This window comes from Protopterus annectens, chromosome 1.part0 (genome assembly GCF_019279795.1).
Source record: "Protopterus annectens isolate FY-2018-M chromosome 1.part0, PAN1.0, whole genome shotgun sequence".
Classification (NCBI taxonomy): domain Eukaryota; kingdom Metazoa; phylum Chordata; order Ceratodontiformes; family Protopteridae; genus Protopterus; species Protopterus annectens.
The window spans coordinates 384,916,657-384,938,959 of NC_056725.1; the positions used below are offsets into that span (position 1 = coordinate 384,916,657).

The 22,303-nt window shown below is 41.8% G+C and overlaps 1 protein-coding gene across 2 annotated transcripts in view; it reads left to right on the forward strand.

The window, feature by feature from the left end:
• Window positions 1-22,303, forward strand: part of MCFD2 (multiple coagulation factor deficiency 2, ER cargo receptor complex subunit) — a 134,353-nt gene that overhangs the window by 110,308 nt on the left and 1,742 nt on the right. The gene's annotated exons all lie outside the window — the stretch shown is intronic.

The window sequence follows — 22,303 nt, forward strand, 5'->3', positions numbered from 1 at the left end:
CTAACCTGGAGGTGTGGGTATCCTTGATGAATATGGATATGCCCCCGCCTTTTGTATTTCAGTCTGGGTTCTGTGGCTTAAATGTATGGTATGAGTTGTAGCCTGGTTGTGCTGGGGTGCTCTCTGGAGCCTTAAACTGGGTTTCTGTTACTGCAGATCGAATTTTTTTTTTCCCTCCATACTGAGGAGTGCCTCGTGTGCGTGCATTTTGAGGTTTAGACTTCTGGCATTGAGTAGCATTACCCTCAGTTTTTTGTTACTTGTGCTATTTACAGCGGTTGGTTTGTCTTTCTTGCTTTGCCTAAAAAAGGCAAGAGCCTTGGCCAGTATTCGAAAGCCTAAGGGTGACTGGTTCAAGCCGTCTGTAGTGAAGCAGCGTGGCTTATCGAGCATGTCATCTCAGGCGGACAGACACTGGATCCCCTTTGACACCAGAAACTTAGCCAATTGTTGAAATTGATAATTTTTTCTTAATACTGTGGCATCATTCTTGGTGAGGGCAGGATGCTACTCTGGGTCAGGGTCATACCAGCCTGGGCTACGTAATCAGAGAGCTCTTCCATGTCACTCTTCATGTAGTCCAGGGAGGTACGGCTCAGGTCATTCACACAAACATGGACAAGAGTTGTATTTGTACTTGTTATGGAGTGGCCTGAGTGCTTGTGTTATGTGGCGGATCCTGGCACCCGACAGGCAGCTAACGGTAACCTTCTCCTTATTCACCCTAGTGGGTGGAACATCAGTGTGCCTGATTATAGAGTCACCGATTTTACTAGTGTGTTGGGTATGTTATTTTGCCTTAAGGGCTGTGATTGCGTGGCACAGTCATTTTTTTTGAAGTATGTGTTTTATGGTTTGTGTTGGGGGGGGTTGGAGGTTGCTTGGATGTCTGCTTTTGGAGGTCTCTGCTTTTACAGATTTTTATTTAGAGCCTCCGAGTATGTTTTTGTGTATTTGTGTGTTTTTTGCCGGTGCTAGTTTAATGGGTCTATGCGAGACTGGTGGTGTGATGCAAGTATTTCCCTTCTCTTGACTGTCTGATCCAGTCTTGGGTTGGGAGAGCTTAGCCTCCAGTTTGGCTGTATAATTGCATCTCTCGCATGTATTAGTGTTTAGTGGTAGGAGGAGAGGATTGTCTGTGTACATGAGGCAGTTATAACATTGCCTCAAAATGCCCAGATTCCCCAGTTGGACTGGAGAGTACACCTGAAACTGCCCTTTGGACATGCCTGGATAGGTACAGTGAACTGTTTTACTGATTGGCTGGTAAGGTCATATAGAGAGCCTTGTCCTTCTGTTCAGTATAGGGGAGTCTAGTGCTAGGGTTTATAAGTGCTTGCTATGAGTTTTAAGCAAAGTGCCGGGCTGAGAAATGAATGGCTTGAGTGCTTAAGTTGAAACTTTGTCTAGTTCCAAGGGAAAAATTTAAGAGGAGACTTTGTGGAGCTGGGAATAGTTGTACCCTACCTAACCGGCGCTGCCTGGTGCCCAAAACCGGGCAAATGCAGGTTTTATTGCAGGGAAATGTAAGAGAGAAATTAGCCAATAAACTATCAATTTCTGGGCTGAAACCACTCCTCCAGGGACAGATAGACTGCTCAAAGCTCCCCTCTCTCACAGGTGAACAGAGAAACTTCCCTCTATCCAAGTAAGGTATGGGCAAACAAAGAATTGTAACACAGTCCTGAATTCAGCACTTACCTGAAAACTGGACTATACTAGTTTAGAAAGGCGGGAAACTATTTATATTTTTGTTTTTCAGAAAATCAAGCATACAATCAAAAAAACAAAACCTTAAATGCACGGAAAAGGGTACTTATTGTTATATATCTCAAATCAGAGTTGTAGTCAATGCCCCTAGTAATAAAGTAGGAAGAAACGCAAATACAGTAAAGCAGATGATGCAATTTTATATGTATATGTGTGTACAGTAGAAAACTGGGTAACTTGTTTAAATCAATTAACCAGAAAAGCTCAAAACTGAGCCCTTTCCCAGCAGTCTTCAATCGGACTAGATGTTCTTCGTGTTTCAATGTTGCAGTCATTACATTTGGGTTATCTGCTTGCAGGTAGCCCTCAGCCAGCCTGATTAAAAAAGTCTTGGGTCCTGAGTCGGTTGCTGTCTTCTTCCATGACGTCAGGTAGTCTAGGTATAAAGCATGCAGCTGACGCCATTACATCAGTCTTTCTTGCTGTGCAGTGCCCGAAGCAGAAGCAGTTCGCAAGTGCCGGTCGGCCGACACCTGAAATTTTCGTTTTCGAGTTTCAAAAGCGAAGTACCCCGTTGGGGATCCTTTTTCTTGCTCTAAACCGATGTCGGTAAAAGTTAACAATTTCTTCTTGTGGAAAGAAAATACCTCAAAGATTTTCATTCGTACTGTATTCCTTGCTTAGGCCCAGACCACGACATCCCTCGCTGTCTGTTTTGAGCCTTATTCAATCCTCGTATTATTCGTTGTTTGTTCATTTTCGCATCTAACTATTTCAGTACTCTGTTCAATTATCCAGAAATGGCTTCGGTAAGGAGTCAGACCACCAACATTCTGAAAAAACGTAAAGATAGACAGACCGCATAGGTCCAAAGCTGCTGACGCTTCCGTTAAGGTAGTCACCAGTTCGCTGGTACTCGGTGAGACTCTTTCACAGCCTCTGATACCCACTACTTCAGTTTTGCAGGCCTCTATTGAGACCCATTCGGAGTTTGGTATGCTGTGAGATGTTTTTTCGACTATGGAACTTGCGGATGTCTCTACCGTGGATGGGTCTGGAGTCGCTGTGCAGGCACCAGCTTCAGAGGGTGTATTCAGGCCTACTGACTTGCATATCAAACCGACTGCATCATCTTCTTCAAGGACTAAGACTTGATCCACACCTAGGAAATAGATGTCCAAACCCGCATGGTCAGGCCCATATGCCTAAAAAATTAATAAGAATGGCTGAAGACCTTATTACTCTAATTGGAGAAAGCCACCCTTCTCCCTCTAAGAGACCTAGAACTGATTTTCCTTCTGATTCTTTTGATCAGGATTCTGAATTTGTTTCTTCTGATGACCAAGATTTGCCCTTGTCTACCTATGAGTATTCTAGTGCAGAGGACTCCATTCCCTCTGCCTCCCCTCCAGAAGATTTCTCTTTTGGTGAAACTTTGCACACTCTTAAGGTGCATTTCCACTGGGAAAGCCAGGATTACTCTGACTCCAAAAAGAGGCTTAGGGAATTTTTACTCCTGCCTCAACACGGGCCTTTCTTGGAATCTAGCCTGGCCCCATTCAACTTACCTCTGGTTCCCAGGAAATCTGACTGGTATTACAGAGTACCTGATTCTCACAAGTTCCTCTTTAAGAATCCTACTGCGGGCCCAGAGACCATTTCACAGGGACCCCAAGGCATTAAGGCTACCACTGCCAAAAATCCTACCCCCTCTGATAGAGATTCCAGGGCCCTGGACAGATAGGGTAAGAAGGTATACACTTCTGCTACTTCGGCCATTGGGGCCTTAAACTGCCAGTTTCAGTACCAGCAGCATATTATTGGATTACTTAAACAAAATTGATGCTGTGCTGAAAATAAAGAATTACAGGATTTAATGCATTTTGCTGAACAAGTTGGTAAACATACTTTGCAATGTGGTTTTGACTCCTTAGAGGCATCTTGTTAGGGGTGCTGTTACTGAGTCTGTTCTTAGAAGGCATGCTTGACTTAAGGAGAAAACTCTGCCAGATCATGTTAGAGGCAAATTACTGGATGCTCCCTTAAACCAAGACCGCCTGTTTGGCAATAAAGCAGAAGTTCTTAAAAAGGTGGAGGAAAAAGCTAAATCTATGCAAACTGTTAAAGATTTTGTGCAAGTACAGCCTCCTAGATTTAGTAGGCATTGGCCTAAGAATTGGTCCTTTCCTGTGTCTTCCAGGCCGCCTCAGGCTAAATCCAAGAACAGCAGACCACCTAGGTCACAGTCTCAAGGTACTCCCAGGCCTAAGCAGTGGGGGGCTCCCACTTCCAAAGCTAGAAGTAGTAAGACACCCCCCATGGTAAACTGTCACAATGACTTAACCAACTGACAGCGCCTTTAGGGAGGAAAGCTTGCCCTGTATGCAAAAAACTGGGAACTCGTTACCAAAGACAAATGGGTTTTAAATGTAGTTTCCCAAGGATACAGATTCCACTTCCACCCCAAAAGGTTGGCCAAGACCTACCCCCAAATCAGTGGGCAGAGGCTCAACAGCAGGTTCTCTCCCTTCTGAGTATCAGGGCTATTCAGCCTGTCACAGCAGAAGAATGGGGACAAGGTTTTTACTCCAGGCTTTTCCTGGTACCCAGAAAAGACCACTCCTGGCGTCTTATCCTGGACCTATCTATCCTAATTACCTTTTTTGGTAATTTCAAAATGCTAACTCTTCACCAGCTGCTTCCCATGCTGGGCAAAATGTCTGGTTGTCAGCATTGGATTTAAAGGAAACTTACCTGCACATCCCAATAAGGGATTCTTGCAGAAAATACCTATGCTTCAGAGCAGGCTACATGCACTATCAGTTCTCTGCACTGCCCTTTGGCTTATCTACTACGCCCAGGGTATTCACAAAATTCCTAGCTCCAGTCATTGCATTTTGCAGGCAAAGAAATATTCAGATATTATCCATACCTGGATGATTATTTGTAAAGAAACTGCTAACCTCACTGGGGTACACCATAAACGAAAATAAATCTAACCTAGTACCCTAACAACAAATTGTATTCTTGGGAGCAAGCTTGAACACAACTTCCCAGATGGCCTACCTCACACCAGAGAAACAAGTTTTTATCTGGCAGCCTACTTCAAATTACTGGCCACAAAGACCCAGTTAACTGCAAGGAAAATACTGCAAGCTGTGTGGTTCATGGCCTCTTGCATCCTACTAATTCCAAATGCAAGACTACATATGAGGAAACTACAATGGTATCTAAAAAGCCTATGGTGGCAACATTCTCAGGACCTGGAATCCGTGATTCCTATCATCCCTTGTATAAAGACAGAATTCTTTGGTGGGCAGAGGCCTGCTACCTTAACAAGGGACTGCAATTCACTCTACCCCCTGCCGCCCAAACCCTAACAGACGCATAAAACTATGCGTGGGGGCTCACTTGGCAGGGCAGTGCATTCAGGGCAAATGGAGCCAGAGTCAAATGCACCTGCATATTAATCAAAAATAAATGCTAGCTGTACAGAATGCTCTTGACGGCCTTCAAGGACCACATCCTTCCAGGACAATTATTGGTAAAAACAGACAACACCACTGTTATGTGGTACATAAACGAGCAGGGGGGGGGCCCACTCTTACCCCCCTCTGCAGACTAGCCATGGCTCTATGGACACAGCCTTGAAGCTACCACCTACAGACTCAATTCCTGCCAGGCAAGCTAAACACACTGGCAGATGACCTAAGCAGAAATCTCATGGACCCACATGAGTGGAAACTGGAACCAAAGATATTCAACATGTTGAGAAACAAATGGGGGAGCCCAGAGATGGACCTGTTTGCCTCCCCTCCGAACTACCAGTTGGACAAATTCTGCACAAGGACTCCCCACAGACAAGCTTGGAAAGTGGATGCCCTGTCTTTCACCTGGGAAAACCTCTCAGTTTATGCATTGCCCCCTCTGCCTCTCCTCTTCAAAGTTCTAAAGATCAAACAGGACAAACAAAGGACAATACTCATTGCACCAGACTGGCCATGCCAACACTGGTACCCCCTCTTACGCAGTGTGGCACTGCTGGAACCATGACATCTGCCTCTGACCCCTTCCCTGTTGTCCCAGCAGGAGGGCCAGATTCTGCACCCACAGCTTCAAACCCTGAACCTTGCAGCCTAGCTAATTACCTGATCTCTCTGTTACCATCACTCAGTAAGCAAGTGATGGATGTCATTCTGGAGGCAAGGAGGCCTAGTACTAGAAAATCATATGCTGAAAAATGGAAAAGATTCTGTTCCTGGAGCCAAACTCGGGGGATGGGCACAACAGTGCCCGGTTTACCGCATATTCTTCAATACTTAACAGAGATGCTTCACAAGGGCTTTGCCTTCTCTTCTATTAAAATTGATGCCTCTGACATTTCAGCACATATTAATACGGAGCCACCCCTCTTCTCTCGCCCACTGCTGAAGCAATTCCTCCGAGGGGACAAAAATTTAAAAACACCCAGGAGAGCCACTACTCCAGCCTGGGACCTTAACTTTGTATTGGAAAAGCTCACTCTACCTCCCTCTGAGCCAGCTGCAACTGCAGAGTTGAAATTCCTTTCTTGGAAAACGGCCTTCCCTTTAGCCATCACTTCAGCAAGAAGAGTGTCTGAATTACAGGCCCTCATGTCAGTGGAGCCCCTTCATCATCTTCCATGCTGACAGGGCGTCCGTCAGGACCAGTCCTTCCTTTATGCCCACGGTGGTATTCAGTGTGGCCCTTAATCAGTCCATTCATTTGCCAACCTTCTTTTCTAATCCACAGAACAAAGAACGAATACTGCACTCTTTTTGGATGTGCACAGACAACTTAGATTTTACTTGTACAGGATGAAGCCTCTCACAAAAACTGAACAGCTGCTAGTTGCTTTTGCTGCAGGGGCAGAGGGGAAGGCCATTTTAAAGCAAACCATTTCTAAATGGATAGGCCATTGCATTCATTTCTGCTAGAAGCACCATGGAAAACCTACCCCACAGGGGATAAGATCATTCCACCAGGGCTGCATCTATTTCAACAGCCTTTCTCAGAGGTGTTCCTACCAGGGACATCCTAGAAGCTGATACCTGGAGTTCTGTTCATACCTTCACCAAGCATTACCACTTGCCTATTTTCTCTAAATCTTGACCTGGTTTTGTCACTGTGGTCTTGCAGAGCCTAATAGAGAGAATTGGGGCCAGCTCTCCTCCCTTCCATAGCTTTGGGAATCTACCCAAATGTAATGACTGCAACAGTGAAACATGAAGAACATAGTACAGCTGTGTACAGTTGCATGTAGATGTTTTGAGTGTATTCACTTTTGCAGTCCTGGTTACCCTCCCACCAGTCCCCTGATTTCTATTTGCTATACCTCTCTTCTTGTTTACTGTATTTAAGCTTTCTGGTGTATTTGCTTATAATTGGAGGTGTAATCTTGTATATAAATGCTTCCCATTATGGGGGCACCTGACATCTGGGGCAAGAAAAAATGATATAATGGCATCGGCTGCATGCTTTATACCCCTGACTACCTGACGTCATGGAAGAAAAGACAGCAACCAACGCAGGACCCAAGACTTTGATAATCAGGCCGGCTGAGGGTTACCTGCAAGCAGATAACCCAAATGTAATGACTGCAACAGTGAATACCCTCTGACATCTACATTTATGGTAAGTGTGCACAACTGTACTTTTTAACTGCACACTCCTGCCACTGGGGTGCAGGGGAACTTCGCCAAAAAAAGATGGCCTAGATCAGTGCTAAAGTTATGCAAACAAAGCTAGATTTAGCAGCATGAATCTAGTCTATGCTACAGCAACAAGGGGCACCAATTTCAGAAAGAAACAGTTCAACTCAGTAGTCACAATAAGCCTGTGACCAAAGATTCCCAGCTCAGAAGGGCAAAATCCACTCTCCTCCCACAAGAGTGCAGACCACAAACCTTCTTAATGTAAAACGACTGGTATGAAGCCCAAGTGCTTAAACCAAAAGACTTGGAATAACCGTTACAATTTAGTCAGGCTACTACCGAGCAGTAATAAATGCAGCAGAATAAATAAAATTGAGTACTTTTAAGAAGAGGCAAAAGTAGGAGTAAACACAAATACAGTAATAGCAGATGAATAAAGTGCAATTTATTTATTATTTTTTTTGTTAGGTTCTTCCTTCCTCTCTCCTTGCACTTTACTAAGTGGGTTGACCTTCTCAGATCTTCTCTGTATAAAGTAGAGTGAACACTAGACTCAGAATGTTATCTCACTGTACTCGGTTAAGTGAGCAAATGAGTTGGACTCGGGAAGAGTGTTCAAATACAGACTTACAGGAGGGGCGGGCAATTCCAGAGCAACCAACAGTGGGGAACTAACTGCAGAGAGACGTACAGCACACTTTTCAGTGAAGCAATTAGAAAAAATAAAATACAGTACTTTTAAAACTGCAAGTTTGCACTTAACTTCAGCTTCTAATGCAGGTGATTGTAGCCAACCAAGTCTCTCAGAAACTGAGCATAAAATGAATTCTCAAACTTGATGGCTCGCACGTAAAATACAGAGGAAACCCTCTAGGCTAACAGTTAAATGTCAGATAACAAAGTGGTGAGAAGACCACCAGCCCCTCTTACAGCAGAGAGACACACAGCACACTATTCAGTGAAACAATTAGGTAACAGAAAAATTAAAACGGTACTTTTGTTTCCAAACAAAAAAGGACAGAGTAACAAAAAATTTCCCTTGTTAAGGTTGACTACATAAGTTTTTGTTACTCTTACAGTAATGAATTGCTGTACCACAGATCAAATGTGCACTCTCAGGTCTCAAGCCACTATTGCAGCATTTCTAAGAAGTCTGCCATAGGATTGTATTTGTGCTGCAGCTACTGTCTGCCTAGCATACTTTCAAAACCATGCAGTTTGGATGCCCCCTCCAGATCTAGAGCGTGCTTAAAGGCATCTATCCTTTCAGGTAGTTTTGTCTTGGGTGTCTTCTAAGGCCTGCTGGAGACTGGACCACAAGTTTCCAGTATCCAAACTATAATTATGTGTTTAAAAGAATGATAGATTTATTTGGTATTGATCTGGACTCTAGAAACCTCCCACCCACCTATAATCACCAAATTGTCCTTCCAAGGAGAACTTGAGAACCACAAGCCTCTATTTCTCCTTTATTTCATGGTATATTTTAAAACTGCTATACCAGCTTGGTGTCACTCTTGAGTTACCAAGGAGCCATATCGTAGGGAATGAGGCAAGGGCGCGAGCTGATGTGTATGGTGACTAGTCCTATAAACTTTCCAGTATCTGGCTAATACCAGCTAAATACTTTATTTCTTGTTTTCATGTTGACATTGCAGACAGTGTCTTTCAACCCACAAAGTGCAGTAGCTTTCAGTAAGATCCGTTACTTAGAACACTTGTTTGTTTTCATTTTTGTTTTGCTCTAAAACCTCATAAGTTGTGATTACAGTATTTGGTTACCAACGTACACCCTTTTTAGTTTGCATCTCTATATCAGAATATGTCAGTACTTGGTTTTGTTGCAGGTACAGGCTTCTTTCACAAAGCAGCAACCATAGTATTTAGGTAGAAGCAGTACCCATATTGTTTCAGCACAAATGATGCATATATCATTTGCCTGCTGTTCTGGTTTAAGCATTGCACTGTGCAGTAAATAGCTGGCAAGTGCTGCACTCCCTCATAACACAAAACTGACGCATTTTTTGTTTGTCACAGTTCATTAGCAACAGTAGTTGATTCACTTTGTGTTACTACAGCTTCCTGTACAACCACCTCTAGTTTATGCCTGCTTTTGTGCATAACAGAAATGTCTTTTAGCAGTGCAAACACCATTAGCAAAGTTTTGCAACTTCCTTGGGGGTAGAGAACAGATTTTTGCTCTTGCACAATTATTTAATACATTTTGCATCCATTACTGCTATACTTTAAGAAGACCACTTTTCATACTTTGCTTTTCTACTACCAACACTTTCTTATATACCTAGCTTCAGCAATTTCGTGAGCATATGCATGCACTAATACTGTGTCCAGTTTCAACAGTTTCTCAAGCACCTACTTCCTAATGTAAGAACATTTCCCAATGCATTTTTCAGTAGCATAACTGTCATTTACAGTTTTGGTAAGCATCCTGTCATTCTGTGCTAAAACTTTCAGTAGCATTTGTCCTACTCTGATGGATGAACTTGATAAACTTGGTTTAACAAAAATTGCTTCACTCTGTCCGTTAAAATTCAACCAACTGTGCTTTTCTAGAAGGGTTGCTTACCATGTGCAGCTGTAGCATACTTGCTATTCTACTTTGTTAAAGTTTAGTATTGGCTGTTGTGTACTAAAATATTTTAGAAGGGTTAATAAAACACATTTGTTAAAAGTGCTAGTCTTGTGGTTATATTGCATCCATTCTTATAAACAGATGACAGTGAAGTTTTAAATGTTGCAGACAAGCAGGAATTTAACTATAATACTCCAAAAAACATCATTTTAACTGTTGTACAGTCTATCTGTGTATGTATTTCATCTTGCTGTCAATCTTTTGACAAGTATATGTAATAAGCTACTGTGATTGATTGTCCTGAGGTCAGTCATGGTGACTTAAGTAAGAAGTAGCATGTTTGCAGCTCTCACGGAGTATGACCAGTATGTAGAAACCATATTTTTTTCTAAAAATGAACAGCCTCACCTAATGTGTTTTAAGGAGTGTCTTAGTAACTGGACAGGAAAAGTTTGTTTGGCAGTCTTCGGCATATGGGGGCAGGCTTGCATTTTCCGTTGTTGCTACTACAACATACTCATCCCAACAAATTATTTCCAGTTTTAACTGGTGGTTCCTCCATGCAGTTTTCAGCACAAGCTGTATATCCAAATAAGACTGTTTAGTAAAATACACGCTAAAGAAGGTCCATCACTCACTGCCAATTCTCGCTCAAAAAATTACTTTTATTAAAATTAAAAACGAACCACTGAGGGTTATAAATACAATACACACAGGTTAAGCGCTTTCATTTGCTAACCGCAGACTTCATCAGAACAATGATCAGTCTTTCTCCTCCTTATATAATATATTTTATAAAATCAAGGTCCAGTGGGAATGCTGTTGTCAAATCCATCATGAATAAAACAAAGCCAAATGAATATTAATTATTTCCAACAGTTCACAGGAATCTGCCTACACAATTTTATTATGCATCCTAAAAACATTCATTCTCTGTATATGCTTATTGAAACAAGTGCATATAGATATGTATAGATGGATATAGCTATATAGATATAATGTAGGTATGAAAACACAATTATAGCACATTTATACATCATATATACTATTACTGTGTAATTGCACGTTTGTATGTACAACTTTTATCCTGTAATATTGCATCCATTCTCACTAGGTTAACTTTCATTGAGCTGTATACTCTTAATTCAAAACTTTGTTAGTATGCATAGGTTCATAGGTAGGTAGTAGGCTATCAGCCCAAGGGCCTAATTAAGCCTATCCAACAAGGTTCCCTGGCTTACACCACCCAAGAAAGTTAATTTCCTGTGCCCCTGTCGAGCAGAGCCACAGAAATGATCCCCAGGGTGTATTTCCTATTTTCCATCCACTCATCAAGATTTTTCTTGAAGAGTGCTAATGAGGAACTTTGCTTGACATAGATGGGTAGCTTGTTCAGAGCATAGGAAGTCTCTGGGACAGGAATCTATCCCTCCAGCATGTCCTGTTTAGGGACCTAAACTTGTCGCCACAATAGAGCATGTAGCTCGGAGGGATTTGGATTTCTTTAGGTGTAGCATGTCCAACAGCTCTGGGTTTACATGGCATATGTACACTGTGTGTCTACATATTATTCATACTCTTGCATCTAAAATTGGCTTAGTGGGAATATAATCATTCAACCCCGGTTCTTTTGTTGCGTTTAACCAGTTGCCATTTAACTTCTTTTTTGGCTAATTTAACTTTAACATTTCCTCCCCTAGAATTAACTTTAACCTGTTCAAGTATCCCAAATTTAAACATATGACGTCAGTCATGCTTAAGTATATGTCTACACAAGGCATTATTTCGATCATTTCTCCTTGTGCAATAAATGTGGTCGTAAATCCTGTTCCTCAGTTGTCTATCCATCTTCCTCACATAACTGACAGGTCATACACTTCACCAAATAAATGAAGTGTTGGGATGGAAAAACATATTTTAGTATGGTTAACATCCCCTAATGTTTTTTTCTTCTATGATCTCCTTACACTGCTGACACTGCCCACATTTCTTAGAGTATCCATCTCCAGTACTACCATTAAATCCTATGTTCCCTCTTTCAAACCTATTCTTTAAGTTGTACCCAGTCTTGTACACATACTTGGGCACTGTTCCCACTTTACTGTAAATCATGCCATCACTTCTTAGGATATTACAATTTTGTCAAATGATATTTTTGATTTTCTCAACATATGGACTATACTCCACCACACATGCACTATTATAAGACATTTCCTTGTCTTTCTCGAATGCACTTCCAACCCTATTCCAAGAAGGTGTGTATTTTCTCCCCCATTCTTTTAGTACATACCCAATGACATAGTTTCTTAGATATCTGGGGTATCCCCTTTCCCCAAATGTGCCTATATATTCTAACTCCTTTTTCATATCATTAAATTCTGATGTCCTTCTCGCAGCTCCAATGCATTGGCCCTTTGTAATGTTCTTTGACTCACTGGGTGACAACTTGTGTATTCTAAGTATGAATTACTAAATGTATCAAATGGTATGAGGATTTAAATCCAGAATATATATAGAAAGGAAACAAAGGTGTCCAAATATGCTATTCCAGTCTTTATACGTGCATTTTAAATAACTACTGATACCATTGAAATACTTCACAAATGCTTCTACTTTGTGTATTGTACCATCCCATAAGATGAAAATATCCAAAAACCTAGTGTAGCATATACATTTACTAGCATATTGACTGTCCAGAATATATTCATTTTCCTTGTCTAATACCATGTTTGCGTATATGGGGGCGCATGCCCCACTTTTTTTGCTTGTAATATTCCCCTTCGAACCAAATTTAAAGTCCAATACAGTAGACATAAATTCACATATTAAACTAGTCTTTTCCCACTCCATATACTTCTGAATACTATTGCTATATCATTCAAGACCTTCGTTCTTGGGTATGCAAGAAAAATAAGTCCACAACGTCAGTTATGAACAGTAACCCTTCCTTCCATACTTCTGGTTTTAACCTTCCCAGAAAATCCCACGAGTCTCTCGCTATATGGTATACTTTGTCACATATTGGTATAAGCCATCCATCTACTACTTTCCCAAAAGGGAATGTCTTAGACCTACTACCTGAAATAATGGGCCTATATGGGGATCTTCTATATTTTTGTGTATTTTAGATATCCCCATGATGGTAGTCGGTACAGGGTGCTCCATTCTCAAAAAATTGTACATGTTCATATCAGCTATGTTGTCCAACAAAAACTCCTCTAAATATAAATCAACCCTTCATACATTTACTTCATTCATAGAAGATACCACGTATTTGCAGTCATTGTGTAGCATCTCAAATATATTTTTATTATAATCTTGTGTTTCTACTAGTACCAACACCCCCCCCCCCAAATTGGGTTTCATTACTCGAATATCTGCCTCATGACAAATTTCCTTTAGTGTCTTGTTTTCCTCCTTACTTAGATTGTACCTCCTCTTTCCCTTCATACACTTCTCATGTAACTTATAAATTTCCTCAGTAACCAACCTCTTGTATGTTACTAGTATCGGATGTAATGGTGGCGTGTACTTATTTTTTCTTAAATGCATTTGCCCGTGAACTCCCTTGATTTTCTTGAAAATGTATAGCTTAGTTTAACTTTCTCATATACAATTTAAATTCCATATCACCTACATTGAATTTTTCATAAGGGACATATTTCATACCCTTCGTAAACAACTTGGAAATGTTTTTTTTCTGATTTCAATTGGGTATAATTATATATGTTAAATTGCCCCATACCATATTGCACTGCATTGTGTTGCACTGTCCCCATCTCGTTGCCTCATTTCTCCAATCTACCTTCCTCTCCCAGGGGGTCAAACCCCCCTCTCTTCTGGTCTCCTCCCTTTCCATGCATCCCTGTATTCCCCCTTCCAGCACTGATTCCTTCCTAAAAAAAAAACTTTTCCCATATAGTTCCCTATATTGATATGTTCCTCTTTCATTTATTTCCATGTATGGGCTATATTTCCTAGCCTTACCATAATTGCTGTTGTATACTGCATCTCCCTTCTTCCATGTATAAGCCACTTGTTTCTCATACTGTTCACTGTCTCTTTGTAATTTACGACACTTCTTATTAAATATTTTCTTACTCTTGTCATCCACAACATCATATTGCTTCACATATAATTTTTCCCACTGATAAAATAACAGGTCTTTTTGTTTATTTTCATTCACTTGTTCAACATCCTTTAACAAATGACATAACTTATTACATTTAATTAAAAACATGAATTTAAAACCAAAACTGTCAAAAAGCATATTGCATTCTTTTGTTTTCTGCATTTAACTCCATTCCCATTGGCATTTTGAAAAAAACAAAGACCCATAGGCACAATATTTAACTCTAAACATGTACTCGGAATATGCATTTTCCATTTGTAGCCCTGTCCAGCTGTTTCCCAAACTCCTAAATTAAATCCTTCAATGTCTTTTTTTCATTTTGTTGCTGATTTCTGTCCATACATCTATCCTCGGAGCCCAGTTCCACTTTGTTAAATATGAACTGTTACCCTAAGTATGATTCCAACCCAGCACCACCTGAAACATTTGTTTCTTTTACTTTCAGTTCTCTGCTTGTTAACATTACTCTTATAAGTAGAGTTATTCACAGTACCTGAATTCTGAGGATTTACCACTGTAGAATACATCTAAATAGGGGCCGCTTTCTTTGGCTTAGCCTCTGCAGCCTCGTACACATCCTTAGAGTTGTCGCTTGGGCTTTTATCATTGAATGCACCCTCTAACACCATGTCCTGGTTGGCTACAACCCCATAAGAGGGTCAGTTACCGCTGCTGTGCTGGCATCCATTTCTTCCATTGCTTCTTCTGTCTCTAGGCTTGTGATTCTCGACTCTCCCTTCCTCCACATTTCGCGATGATGTCATCACTCCAGGTTGGGTGTCGTAATGTAGGCTAGGTTGACTGAAAACTTCAATCAGTCTTGTTAGCTCTCCCTGCAAGATATCCACCTCACATTGCAAATGGTGGATGTAGTCTGTTCTAACCGGGGAGAACATTGATGGAATTTCATCCAGTGAGTCCATGCCACCAAAGCCACTAGTCAAACCCAAATATTTAGCGTATACACTACCTTATAATACCAAAAATGCACAATATCCAGTGCATTTTTGGTATTATAAAATTGTGTATATGCTAAATATTTGGGTTTGACTGTTTAGTAAAATAAAAAAAAAAATCACTAAATTCTTGGTACATTAGGAGCTAGCCTGTAAACCTTTTATTTCCCCCACAGACCATTGTCATTTTGAAGGTTGAGTCTTGGGGAGTCCCAAGTTGTGAGAAAATTAACCATTTTGTCACAGTCCTATCTTTTTGGGCATACCACAATTCCTAATGCTTTTCTGCTTCAATTAGCCAAATCCTCCTTTAGTCTTCTGTTTAATGTTTCTATATCCTTAAATTGCTGAGCATTTTTGTCATGATTAAGATTCCACCAAAATTTGATGGACAGTGGCATGGATGGGATTTTGAATCCAACTGATACCAACCAAATATGTGAGGAAAAGTTCTAACTGATTCCAGAGGTATGCCATCTCAAGTTACACCACTGGTACCAAACAGTTAAGAAATATAATGTGATAATCCATTCACAAAATGCAGCTTAGCCTCAAGACCAAGGGAATGTGCACTGCTGTCCTGAATTTCAGCATCTACCCCCCCAGACTTGGACACCTTCAGAGCTGAATCTTTTGCCTAGCACACCCAGGCCTTTTCTCACCTTTCTCTTTGTGAACCATGGTATCTTCTAGTAGCTCTTGCCCATAGCTGCCTTTTTCACACAAGTTGTTTTCACACTCACATGCACAATTCCTTTGTAAGGCTGGCAGAATCACCAATTCTGCACAACTTTCTTCCTGGCATAGTAGTACTGCCACAAATTTGGAATAGCCAGGCACTTCAGGCATCTGCTGCTCTTACTAATTAAGCCAAATAAGAAGTAAGACATGTTAATATTTTCCTAGTAGTAGACCCACATGATCTAACCAAGTGAGACTGATAACTGCAGTTTAACCACAGATACATTATAAACCTCCTTGTGGGTATCTAACAGCAAGCAGACACAAGGTTAAAAGTGAGTTAAAACATTGGTAACAGTGAAGTTGCATGTTAAATGAGAAGGAATGAAAAAAGTGCACATAGAAAATCAGAATAACATTTAAACTGGACAGAAAAATAATGTATAGATGCTACTAAATATCCTAGTTCGTACTAAAGAATATTAGCCATGATTAATCTGAGTTAGAGAAATATTAAAAATACACACAGACCTTTCACCAATTTTACTCAAGTTCTTCCAAGTCAAAACAAGACCGAATAATAACAAAGCTTGCATTATTATACATCATAATTCCCTGGTTGTGCTTTGATTTTTTTTCCTTCATTTCCCCTAGAAAGGAACATTGTTTTAGTAGTTTGCTTTTCCTATAGCAAAAGTAGCTAAACCAGTTCTGCCATATTTAAAGGACAAGGGCTTAATCACACCAGTCAGAGACTGTAGACAGCAGCAGGATGCAGGATGTCAAAATAAATTGCAGTTCTAGGCAGCTACATTTTTTATGACCTGCTAGCATGATGGAACATGTTATATTTGCAATCTTTTACCTGTTTTACTCTTTTTCATTCATCCCCTTTAGCATTTGAACAGATCATCAGTTGCAAACCAAATGATGTTCTTCATCTCACATTGCTGCAGTCCTTACTTATGGGTAGTCCGCTGTCCTCGGTCGGCCCGAATACCAAAGTATTAGGCTGACGTCGGTCATGGGCGCCTAGATCTGACATCAGAGCGTCAGGGTATAAAGGCGCATGACCGACGTCATATCCTCAGTCTTTTTTGCCGCATGGTCCGATGCAGAAGCAGCGTTGCAAGTGCCGTTCGGCGTTCTGAAATTTTTCGTTTTCGGAGTTTCAGACCGATACCAAGTTGGGCTAAGTACCCGTTGGGGAATATTTTGTTTTTCTTGCCTCAGTTACTTACCGGATGTCAGAAAAAGTGAATAATTGTATTTCTTGTGGGAAACAGATACCGCATAGGGATTACCACTCGCTTTGTATTCCTTGTTTGGGACCGGAGCACGACGTAGTCGGGTGTCGTTTTTGTGCTAGGTTTAATAAGCGCACTATAAAACGGAGATTAGATTGCGCTAGGTTAGTCTTTGGCAAGAGGTGTAATTATAATATGCCGTCGGATGTTCCGACGCCTGCTTCTACTAAGAAGCGCAAAGACAAATCTTTAAAGCCTAGGCAGGATGATTCGTCCGTTTCGGACGCCGGACCGTTAGAAGCTACAGCTGAACAAATGGATCCGGCTGAAGTTTCTGTTGAGTCCCAGGGGGAAACTTTGATTTTACAAGATGTGGCCTCTCAGGAGGCAGGTCAGGCTGAAGGGGCCTCTCAGGTTACTATTCTCCCTTCTATGACTAAGGTGGTTAGGCCTTCTGTTACTGTTTCTAAGGCTCCTTCTAAGGGCAGGTCTGTTTTGCCTTCCTCTGGTGTTAGTTCTGGTTCTTCAGGGTCTGTGCCTAAGAAGCACATGCTTAAAATGGCAGAGGATTTGATTACTTTAATTAGAGGTTCTATGCCCCCTCCTGATAAGAGGCCCAGGATGGAGCCAGAGTTGGAAAGTTTGGAGCAGGCCTCAGATGATTCAGAGTCTTCTGCTGAAGACATTCAAGATTTCCCTCCTTATTCTGATTCTGATGCAGAGGATTCCACTCCTTCTGCTTCTCCTCCAGAGGATTTCTCATTTTCAGAAACTCTGCATTCCATGAGGGAGCATTTTAAGTGGGAAGGACAGGATTACTCTGATTCACGGAAGAGACTTGGGGAGTTCTTGTTTTTACCACAGCATAGACCCTTAGCTATACCTCCGGTTTTGGATGTTGTTTCAGATGTATTCTCGGAAGCTTCCCTTAATCCGGATTCTGTGCCTCCTGCCCCAGTTAAACCGGACAGGTATTACAGGGTGCCTGAGGCTCATAAATATCTGTACAAGAGTCCTAGGGCGGACCCAGAAACTATTAGTCAGGGGCCTAAGGGTGTTAGAGCCTCTGTTGTTAAGAATCCGGTTCCTCTGGATAAGGAAGCTAGAGCTTTGGATAGATGGGGTAAGAAGGTGTATACCTCTTCTACTTTAGCAATGAGAGCTTTGAACTGCCAGTTTCATATGTTGAAGTATCAGAATTTCCTCCTTTCTCAGCTAAGATCGAAAGTGGATGCTTTGGCAGAGGGCATAGAGTGTAAAGAATTGCAAGATTTAGTGCATGTTTCTGAACAGGTGGGTAAGCACTCTTTGCAATGTGGTTTTGATGCTTTACAGGCTTCTTCTAGGGTGGCTGCCACTGGTTCAGTTATTCGTAGGCACGCCTGGCTTAAGGATCAGAATTTGTCTGAACATGTTAAGTCTAGAATTCTGGATGCCCCTTTACAGTCTGAAGTTTTGTTTGGTCCTCCTGTGGAGTCAGTCTTAAAGAAAATGGAAGACAAGGCTAAATCTATGCAGACTGTTAAAGATTTTTTGCAGGTACAACCTCCAAAGTTTAGTAGAAATTGGCCTACTAAGGGGTGGACGTACCCTTCTTCTGATTCTCAGTCTAGGGGTAGATCTAGGCGTGGTAGGGGCAGAGCTCAGAGTACCTTCAGGCCGAGACAATGGAGTTCGCCTGCTCAATCTACTGGTGAGGGCAGGGGCCAGTCCTTTCGTAAACAGGCCCAATGACCTGCATTTCCAGCTGCCAGATTCTTCTTGCCTGGCAGCTCCTTTGGGAGGAAAGTTGGCTCTCTTCAAGCAAAATTGGCATTTAGTCACCCAGGACAAATGGGTGTTGGACATTATAAACCGAGGTTACAAGTTCTATTTCCATACCATGCCTCCTTTCAAAGGCATGCCAGACGTCCTCCTCGGCAAAGGATAGAGGCTCACAGACAAATTTCTTTACTTCTTCGAATAGGAGCTATACAGCCAGTTCCTCTGTCAGAAGTGGGCCTAGGATTTTATTCTCGCCTGTTTCTAGTTCCAAAGAAAGGGAACACGTGGAGACCAATTTTGGATTTATCTATCCTCAACACTTACCTGGACATTCCAAAGTTCAAGATGTTGACTTTACAACAACTTTTACCTCTGTTGGGAAAAGATCACTGGATGGTTACTCTGGATCTCAAAGAGGCTTACCTTCATGTTCCTATCAGGCCCAGTTGCAGGAGGTACCTGCGATTTTGGGCTGGAAATTTACATTATCAGTTCTCTGCATTGCCCTTTGGCTTATCTACTGCGCCCAGAGTGTTCACAAAGGTTCTGGCTCCAGTGATAGCCTTTTTCAGACTAAGAGGAATACAGATTTATCCTTATTTGGACGATTGCCTGATTATTGCACAAGAAAAGGACGAACTTCTTCATCATCTACAGTATATGATGGCAGTGTTAAGATGCCTAGGGTATTCTGTGAACGAAACAAAGTCCAGTCTAGTACCCTCTCAGGACATGTGCTTTCTGGGTGTGAGACTGAATACAGCTTCCCAGATGGCTTTTTGACCCCGGACAAACAAAGAAGCCTTTCTCTTTATTTCCATCAAATGTCTCTACGGTCCAGGCTGACTGCAAGGACAGTCCTTCAAGCCTTGGGGTTCATGGCATCTTGTATTCTGGTGCTTCCCAATGCCAAATTGCATATGAGGAAGCTTCAATGGTATCTCAAAAATGCATGGACACAGCACTGCCAAGATCTAGACACTGTCATTCAGATAATACCTTGCATTCAGAAGGAGTTTTTGTGGTGGGCTCAGGAATGTTACCTAAACAAGGGACTCTCTGTGACCCGGCCAGAGGCGAGTCAGATTCTAACGACAGATGCCTCGGACAAGGCTTGGGGAGCACACCTCAATGGAAAATGGGTGCAAAACACGTGGCCTGTCAAACTCCAACATTTGCATATCAACTTGAAGGAAATGTTAGCAGTCCAGTTTGCATTGATGGCTTTCAAAGTTTTACTTCACCCAGGGCAGGTGTTGATTCAAACAGACAACACTACTGTCATGTGGTACATCAACAAGCAAGGGGGAACCCATTCTTACCCTCTTTGCAGGCAAGCGATGATTTTGTGGGAAACTGCTCTCAATCTACACCTCAATCTTCAGGCAAGGTTTCTACCAGGAGCACAGAACTCCTTAGCAGATGTGTTGAGCAGACAAATAGTGGATCCTCACGAGTGGAAATTGGATCCTCATGTATTTCAAAAGTTGACAGTGTTATGGGGAACTCCAGACATAGATCTGTTCGCTTCTCCACTGAATTACCAGTTGCCAAAGTTTTGCACAAAAATGTTTCATCACACAGCTTGGAAGGTGGACGCTCTATCATTCAGTTGGAACAATCTGCATGTATATGCCTTTCCACCTCTGCCTCTTCTTCCCAAGGTACTTTTGAAGGCCAGACGAGACAAGCCAACCATGATTTTGATAGCACCGGATTGGCCTCAACAACACTGGTACCCACTACTGAGGAGTTTAGTACGAGAACCTCCATGGCCTCTGCCTTTGATTCTGCACCTTTTGTCACAAGAGGACAGTCACTTCCTCAATGTCAAGATTCAGTCTCTGCATCTAACAGCCTGGCATATTCTGTTTTAGACTCTGGAGGGTCTCAGCTTCCACAACAAGTTTTGAATGTTATTTTGGAGTCCAGGAGGCCTAGTACCAGGAAGGTTTACGCTGATAAATGGAGGAGATTTTTTATTTGGAGCAAAAGAAAGGACTTTGATGTCTCCAGACCTGATTTAAGTGTTGCTCTTCAATATCTTACTGAGTTATTGGACAAGGGTTTGTCTTTCTCCTCGATAAAGGTCCATGCTGCAGCCATTTCTGCTCACTATGATTGTGACCCTCCTTTATTCTCTCATCCTTGGTTTAAGCAATTTCTTAGAGGGGCAAAGAATACAAGACCCCCACGTCGAGCTCCTACTCCTGCTTGGGATCTCAATTATGTGTTGGAAAAACTTACTCTACAACCTTTTGAGCCTGCAGCTACTGCCGAGTTAAAGTATTTGTCATGGAAAACTGCTTTTTTGTTGGCCATTACCTCTGCAAGAAGGGTTTCTGAATTACAGGCCCTCATGGCAGTGGAGCCTTTCCTGATTTTTCATAAGGATAGGGTATCTTTGCGTACTAATCCTTCCTTTATGCCTAAAGTGGTTTCTAGTGTGGCCTTAAATCAAACTATTCACTTGCCTACTTTTTATGCAAATCCCCAAAATAAAGGGGAGAAAATTTTGCATACTTTGGATATTCACAGGCAGTTGCGTTATTATTTGAGCAGAACCAAGGAGTTCAGACAGTCTCAGCAGTTGTTTGTTTCTTTTGCTTTGGGTTCACAGGGTAAACCTGTTTCAAAACAAACTATTTCTAAATGGATTGGGTTTTGTATTTCTTTCTGTTATTCCCATCATGGTAAGGAGATTCCTGCGGGAATCAGGCCTCATTCCACTAGGGCTACTGCTACTTCTACGGCCTTTCTTAGGGGGGTAGCTACAAAAGACATTTTGGAGGCAGCTACTTGGAGTTCTGTGCATACTTTTTCTAAACATTACCACTTTCCTCTTTATTCTAAGTCTAGGGCTGGCTTTGCCACTGCAATTTTACAGGGCATTTTAGCGGCCCCTAATGCTTTATGATTTTTACCATCCTCCCTTTCCGTTGCTTTGGGATTCTACCCATAAGTAAGGACTGCAGCAATGTGAGATGAAGAACATAGTACAGTTTTGTTCCTACCATAAATGTAGATGTTCCAAGATCCACATTGCCGCAGTCCAATTTACCTCCCTCCTTCCCCACTGTAGTTTGACATGGTGCTATGCTTTAGGTGATGGTTGTTGTTGGGCATGTGTTTGGGAGGTATTCTGTTTTTGGCTGTGGCCTTTCTGGTTTTGGCCTTCTGACATCTGGGGCAAGAAAAGACTGAGGATATGACGTCGGTCATGCGCCTTTATACCCTGACGCTCTGATGTCAGATCTAGGCGCCCATGACCGACGTCAGCCTAATACTTTGGTATTCGGGCTGACCGAGGACAGCGGACTACCCATAAGTAAGGACTGCAGCAATGTGGATCTTCGAACATCTACATTTATGGTAGGTACAAAACTGTACTTTTTACCTTTTAAAGGAAAAAATAAGGAAAATGCTTATCTTCTTTTAAGTTATTTTTTATCCTGACATCAGCCAGGGCACCACAGTTATTTTGAAGGATTTTTGTAAGTGTCTTTTGGAAAGCTGTTCCTCTCCTTTGTCAATTTTTGCTTGGA